Below are 8100 nucleotides of genomic sequence, written 5' to 3' on the forward strand. Positions count from 1 at the left end.
GCAAACCAGCCGCTCTCGGGTTTTTCACCGGCTACTTCGGCTAAAATTCACCGGACTGTCCGGTGTGCACCGGACTGTCCGGTGAGCCAACGGTCGGCCGGGCCAACGGTCGGCCGCGCGATCGGCGCGCGACACGTGGCCGAGCCAACGGTCGGAATGGTACACCGGACATGTCCGGTGCGCCAACTGTGCGCAGATCTGCATCAGAAAGCAACGGTCGGATGAGCTTTTTATGGAAACAAATCGGGCACCGGACAGTGTCCGGTGTGCACCGGACTGTCCGGTGCGCCACGAGACAGAAGGCAAAGATGGCCTTCCAGATTTGTTCCCAACGGCTTCTAGCTGCCTTGGGGCTATAAAAGGGACCCCTTGGCGCATGGAGGAGGACACCAAGCATTCCTACAACATTCCTGAGCACCAAGACATCGATTCCACGCATTTGGTTCATTGTGATAGCATCTAGAGCTCTTGTTGAGTTGTGAACTCATTGAGTTGTGTTGCGAGCTCTTGTTGCGACTTGTGTGCGTGTTGTTGCTCTGATTTTCGAGTCTTGTGTGCGTTGCTCATTCCCACCTTACTCCGTATTTCTTTGTGAACTCAATTGTAAGGGCGAGAGGCTCCAAGTTGTGGAGATTCCTCGCAAACGGGATAAGAAAAGAAAAGCATAACACTGTGGTATTCAAGTTGATCATTGGATCACTTGAGAGGAGTTGAGTGCAACTCTCGTCCGTTGGGACGCCACAACGTGGAGTAGGCAAGTTTTTGTACTTGGCCGAACCACGGGATAAACCACTGTGTCTTCTCTGTGTTTGATCTTCTGTGGTTATCGTATTGTGCAAGGCCTTCACTCTAGCCACTTGGCATTAACTGTGCTAACTCTTAATCAAGTTTTGTGGCTATAAGTTTAAGTTTTACAGGATCACCTATTCACCCCCCCCCCCTCTAGGTGCTCTCAGTTTCATGTTAGCACCGAGAACCAGCTAGCCGATATCTTTACCAAGCCTCTAGATGAGTCGACCTTTTGCAAGCTGCGTAGTGAGCTAAATGTCTTAGATTCACGGAACCTGGATTGATTTGTAGCATACATGTGTTTTAAGCCTTGATCATGTTCCTTAATACATTTTGTTGCCTATTTATGGTGCTCAAGTTGTACAAGCACTCCCCGGACCTCACAAGTTCATTTGCATGTGATGCACATATTTAGGGGGAGATGTGCTACAACTTGACCCTTTGAGACTAACTGTGTGCTTGAGTTTGCTCAATTTAGTCTCAAAGGAGGTGGACTTGGACCATGCAAAACTTCCACTGCACTCCGATGAAAGAGTAACTAATTCCAAGTTCATCTTTGAACTCTTATTGCCTTTTTACTCTTAGTTGAAGATTTTGGTGAGGCAATGAAGAAGATAAGGGCCAAAATTGATCCCGTTTTGGTTCTTGATGCCAAAGGGGGAGAAGATATGGCCAAAAGCAAGAAATGGATTAGCTACCACTTGAGAATTTTGAAAAAATAGTAGAGTTAGAGCTTTTGTTTGTCAAAATACTCTTGTTTGTCTCTTATTGTCAAAAGTTGGTCTCTTGTGGGGAAAAGGCTTGATTAAGGGAAAAAGGGGGAGTTTTTGAATCCTTGATCAATTTCTCGTGAAATATCTCTCTTTATGTTTCAACAAGTGTGTTTGACTTAGAGATAGGAAATTGAGTTTGATTTGCAAAAACAAACCAAGTGGTGGCAAAGAATGATCCATATATGCCAAATTTGAATCAAAACAATTTTGAGTTCTCATTTGTATTGATGTTGCACTTCCTTTAGTTGCTTTTTATTGTGTTGGCATAAATCACCAAAAAGGGGGAGATTGAAAGGGAAATGTGCCCTTGGGCCATTTCTAAGTATTTTGGTGATTAAGTGCCAACACAAGTGGACTTATGCAAAGTGATGGACAAAGTGCAAATCAAGAGTAAAGGTATGTTCCTGTGACTTAGTACATTGTTTTAGAGACTAATGTATTGTGTCTAAGTGCTGGAAACAGGAGAAATCAAGTTGGAAAGAGATGGCTTTGTTCAGCCAAAGACAGCTCGATCTGGGTGCACCGGACTGTCTGGTGGTGCACCGGACTGTCTGGTGGTGCACCGGACAGTGTCCGGTGGTGCACCGGACAGTGTCCGGTGCGCCAGGCCGGAGTCTGTGAACTGGCTGCTCTCGGGAAGTAATTAACGGTGTACGGCTATAAATCACCAGACTGTCCGGTGGTGCACCGGACTGTCCGGTGAGCCAACAGTCAGTCGGGCCAATGGTCGACCGCGGAATCCGCGCGCGACGCGTGGCAGAGCCAACGGTCAGAAGGGGGCACCGGACTGTCCGGTATGCATCGGACACTGTCCGGTGCGCCAACGGCTCCAAAGCGCCAACGGTCGGCTTCGCCAAATAAGGAAAGAGATCTGCACCGGACAGTGTCCGGTGGTGCACCGAACTGTCCGGTGCGCTAGGCGACAGAAGGCAAGAATTGCCTTCTTGAAATGCTCTTAACGGCTCCTAGCTGCCTTGGGGCTATAAAAGGGACCCCTAGGCACATGGAGGAGTACACCAAGCATTCCTAAGCACCAAGACTTCGATTCCGCGCATTTGATTCTTTGTGATAACAACTAGAGCTCCATTTGAGTTGTGAACTCGTCGGGTTGTGTTGTGAGCTCTTGTTGTGACTTGTGTGCGTGTTGGTACTCTGATTTCGTGTCTTGTGTGCGTTGCTCATCCCTCCCTTACTCCGTGCTTCTTTGTGAACATCAAAGTGTAAGGGCGAGAGGCTCCAAGTTGTGGAGATTCCTCGCAAGTGGGATATAGTAAAGTGAAAGCAAAACACCGTGGTATTCAAGTGGGTCTTTGGACCGTTTGAAAGGGGTTGATTGCAACCCTCGTCCGTTGGGACGCCACAACGTGGAGTAGGCAAGTGTTGGACTTGGCCGAACCACAGGATAAACCACTGTGCCATCTCTGTGTTGATCTCTTTGTGGTTATCATATTGTGCAAGCTCTCCTCTCTAGCCACTTGGCTTAATTGTGCTAACTCCTAATCAAGTTTTGTGGATTAAGTTTCAAGTTTTTACAGGATCACCTATTCACCCCCCCTCTAGGTGCTCTCAATATTATATACTCCGTGTTCAGTATCACGCAATGTGTTGCAATTTATATGTTTTCTTGAAATTATCATTTTAAGTCCTAGCATTAAGAAGCATTTCATGTCTTTAACTAACCCCCTTCGATGGCAACATATTATGTACATTTCAATGGTGCTGCAAAAGTTTAACAATATTTCCAACATAACATTTCTTGAAGGTTGAATCGATTATCACTAGGACTTCTAAAATCACTTCAAATGCTAAACATCACAAGTCATGTACGAAAACAATATGTGCTGATTCGATAGATATGTAGGCCCTCAATCTTGATCCTAGTTTTCAGTTTATCTTTACTCTTGACTCAATATAGCATCATTTTACTGTTTTGCATACAGTTATTCATGTAAATTTCCAGGTTTGTGTGATCTCTAGGAACGAGGCCAAGTTGTGGTTCTTATAGGCCACTCATCGTAGTTCTGTTTTTCTGACAAGCACTCTTGTGAGAACCATGCCCTAACAGGTTTTGTATGGGTCTTCTTAGACCCACCCCTATTTTTTGAATTTAATATAATGATATGTAGCTCTCCTTCATGCTGGGGGAAAATATTTTATGTTATACTTCCATGACAAGCAGAGAAAGGTGTAACGCCAGTAGCATGTTTCATTCTCATAATTTATTTTACAAGGGAAAATGAAATCAATAAAGCATAATTCATAAGGGGAAAACCTAACTAGTCTGATTGAACTACTTGCGCATACAATGAAAATCTCATGGTCTAAGTTTTCTTCACTAACAGCATCACCGATCATTTGACAGCAGACAGACCCTCCAATATAAAACTAACTTATAAATGCACAATTAAGCCCATCTTAGACAAGCAGAAGAAAAGATAAATAATTTGAGATGAAATGGTGCTGCCAAGAACCTAGGTAGCCAACCAATACAATACATCAGAACCAAAATACCAAAGAGCTGAAATTGAGTATCCAGTGAAGGACCTTAGCATGCAAAAGTTAGAGCACATGCCAACAGAGAATTAGGATATATATTGTATGTCAACATTGTTCAGTCACACAAGAGATTGTGTGATCAGTTTCAACAAAAGATGAAGAGATTTTGGCAACAACTAAGTACAAATTGTTTGACGTCATTTCTAACGATTGGTCATAGCCTGGAAAAGGCATAAAGAAATTACAGTAGTTACAACAAACTCACCAAGATTGTCACCAACGAGCTAACGATCCTCCTTAGAACTCCAATGGCTCTGCCTTCCCTTCCTCCATGGGAGGAAGAATTTGAAGATAATCATAATAATGTCTATTAATAGAGGAACCATTGGACGCCTCATCTTAAGGGAGTATAAGACAGGAAGGTGCGATTTAATTTTGGGATGTGGACCTGGAAGTTATCTATTTTTTTTCTGAAAACTAAGTTATCTGAAAATCAATCTCCATCTAGAATCTACCTGTTTTTCTTGATGAGAGTACCATTTTGGGGGGTTTCCTCAAGTTAACCATTACAGACACAAATGCAACTCCATATTACTGACTCATGTTGTCTTGCGTGTCTCATAATAAGAAACTAGGAAGATCGTTGCACCCATAATCATCCTGGTCGAATGAATAGGGTCTTCCAAGTTACCTAAAATGTTCACCATGTTTCTAACTTTGGTTTCACATTAATCTAGAAAACCTAATCCTAACAATAAACGATACAACTTATGTCTATTACCAAGAGACTACGTTCCAAGAGAGACTCTACTTTCTAAATTGTAAGTTGTTTTAAATTTTGGTTTTCAGATATATACATGTTACTATGTCTAGACTTATTACTACTACCTATGTCCCATTTTATAATTCGTTTAACTTTTTTATCAAGTTTAATCTGCTCATCTTACTCATTTTTTGTGAAAAAACGAAAAATTCAAAGTAACACTTAGTGTATTGATGCTAAGCAATTTCACAGTAAAAATTAATAATAATTATGAATTTTTTTGAATAAGATGAGTCAATCAAACTTCTAGTAAAAAGGTCAAACGAATTATAAATTAAAATAGAGGGAGTTTGTATTTAGACATAATGTATATCTTGGTGCATGGAATAGCTACATATTTATTATCTAAATATAATATATATCTCAATGATAAAATAATTGTATATAAAAAGCCAGAATAACTTATAATTTAGAACGGAGTGAGCACTAACTAATACTAAGAGCCATATATTCAGTGATGACTTGATCATATGTTTTTTTGACATATTTGGTGTAGCGGTGAACCTTACATCAATATGATTATCTGGACTATCACATGGCGTATAAGGACATAGGTAGTAGTAATAAGTCTAGACATAGTAACAGGTATATATCTGAAAACCAAAATTTAAAACAACATACAATTTAGAAAGTAGAGTCTCTCTTGGAATGTAGTCTCTTGGAAATAGACATAAGTTGTATCGTTTATTGTTAGGATTAGGTTTTTCTAGATTAATGCAAAACCAAAGTTAGAAACATGGTGCACATTTCAGGTAACTTGGAAGGCTCTATTGATTCGACCAGGATGATTATGGGTGCAACGATCTTCCTGGTTGCTTATTATGAGACGCAAGACAACATGAGTCAGTAATATGGAATTGCATTTGTGTCTGTAATGGCCAACTTGAGGAAACCCCCCAAAAATGGTACTCTCATCAAGAAAAATAGCTAGATTCTAGATGCAATGCATAGTGGGATTTTAAGGCCCCATAGTTAGAAAGAGAGGCAAGAGAAATCCGAAGTTAATGTGGGAAGAGATAGTAAAAACATATTTGAAATGATAAAATATACCCAAAAATGGTCTTCAATAGGAGTGCATGGAAAACATCTATTCATGTAGTTATTATTGGAAGATGTGAAACCCTAACCCTAATCTAGGGTTGGGAGTATATTATATACATAAGTTAGTTGGGCCAATCCCATTACAATATGGGGTAATTGGGTAAATACAGTAAAACCCTAACCTAACCTTAAAAGGAGTCTAACACCCTCTGCAGTCTCAACTCTATCTTGGACAGATGTTGAGACTGAACCAAAACTCAATGACTCCACTCTTTTCTACTACGACAACGTCAGCGTGGTCTACCTTTCCACCAATCTCGTGCAGCATCAACGCAGGAAGCACGTGGAGGTCGACCATTACTTCATCCCGTTGCGGTCGGTGATGTTCGCGTTTTTTCTCCGCGTTCTAACCATCTCGCAGTTCACTAACATCTTCATCAAGGGTCTACTATCGAGTGTATTCATTGAGTTTTGGTTCAATCTCAACATCTGTCCAAGATAGAGTTGAGATTGCGGAGGGTGTTAGACTCGTTTTAAGGTTAGGTTAGGGTTTTACTGTATTTACTCAATTACCCCATACTGTAATGGGATTGTCCCAACTAACTCATCTATATAATATACTCCCAACCCTGGATTAGGGTTAGGATTTCACATCTTCCAATAATAACTACATGAATAGATGTTTTCCATGCACTCCTATTGAAGACCATTTTTGGTATATTTTATCATTTCAAATCTCTTTTTACTATCTCTTCCCACAATAACTTCGGATTTCTCTTGCCTCTCTTTCTAACTATCGGGCCTTAGAATCCCACTATGCATTGGTGTCTCTTGAGGTCTCTATTGTACAAGTTCAAATCATTTCAATCGGTGTTAGATAAGCTTTTCTTTGGTATAGGAATAAATGTATCAACAATGTTGTACAATGTATTATATAGGTATATTATATACTCCTTGTTTAGTATCACGCAATGTGTTGCAATTTATATATTTTTCATGAAATTATCATTTTAAGTCCTAGCATTAACAAGCATTTCATTTCTTTAACTAATCCCCTTAGATGGCAACATATTATGTACATTTCAATGGTGCTGCAAAAGTTTGACAATATTTCCAACATAACATTTCTTGAAGGTTGAACCGATTATCACTAGGACTTCTAAAATCACTTCAAATGCTAAACATCACAAGTCATGTATGAAAACAATATGTGCTAATTCGATAGATATGTAGGCCCTCAATCTTGATCCTAGTTTCCAGTTTATCTTTACTCTTGACTCAATATAGCATCATTTTACTGTTTTGCATACAGTTATTCATGTGAATTTCCAGGTTTGTGTGATTTCTAGGGACGAGGCCAAGTTGTGGTTCTTATAGGCCACTCATCGTAGTTCTGTTTTTCTAACAAGCACACTTGTGAGAAACATGCCCTAACAGGTTTGTATGGGTCTTCTCTTCTTAGACCCACCCCTATTTTTCAATTTAATATAATGATATGTAGCTCTCCTTCATGTTGGGGGGGGGGGATATTTTATGTTATACTTCCATGACAAGCAGAGAAAGGTGTAACGCCAGCAGCATGTTTCATTCTCATAATTTATTTTACAAGGGAAAATGAAATCAATAAAGCACAATTCAGAAGGGGAAAACCTAACTGGTCCAATTGAACTACTTGCGCATACAATGAAAATCTCATGGTCTACGTTTCTTCACTAACAGCATCACCGATCATTTGACAACATACAGACCCTCCAATATAAAACTAACTTATAAATGCACAATTAAGCCCATCTCAGGCAAGTGGAAGAAAAGATAAATAATTTGAGATGAAATGGTACTGCCAAGAACCTAGGTAGCCAACCAATACAATACATCACAACCAAAATACCAAATAGTTTAAATTGAGTATCAAGTGAAGGACCACAACATGCAAACGTTAGAGCGCATGCCAACACAGAATTAGGATATAGATTGCCTGTCAACATTGTTTAGTCACACAAGAGATTGTGTGATCAGTTTCAACAAAAGATGAAGAGATTTTGGCAACAGCTAAGTACAAATTGTTTGAGGTCATTTCTAACGATTGGACATAGCCTGGAAAAGGTATAAAGAAATTACAGTAGTTACAACAAACTCACCAAGATTGTCACCAACGAGCTAACGATCCTCCTTAGAACT

The 8100-nt window shown here is 40.1% G+C and overlaps 1 protein-coding gene across 1 annotated transcript in view; it reads right to left on the minus strand.

The window, feature by feature from the left end:
• Nucleotides 1-4426, minus strand: part of LOC103643261 (uncharacterized) — a 39221-nt gene extending 34795 nt beyond the window's left edge. The window contains exon 1 of the mRNA XM_008666421.3: nt 4324-4426. The gene's annotated coding sequence lies outside the window, so the exon portion shown is untranslated. The remainder of the gene's footprint in view (nt 1-4323) is intronic.
• Nucleotides 4427-8100: the final 3674 nt, after the last annotated feature.

This window comes from Zea mays, chromosome 1, assembly GCF_902167145.1.
Source record: "Zea mays cultivar B73 chromosome 1, Zm-B73-REFERENCE-NAM-5.0, whole genome shotgun sequence".
NCBI classification, from domain to species: Eukaryota; Viridiplantae; Streptophyta; class Magnoliopsida; order Poales; family Poaceae; genus Zea; species Zea mays.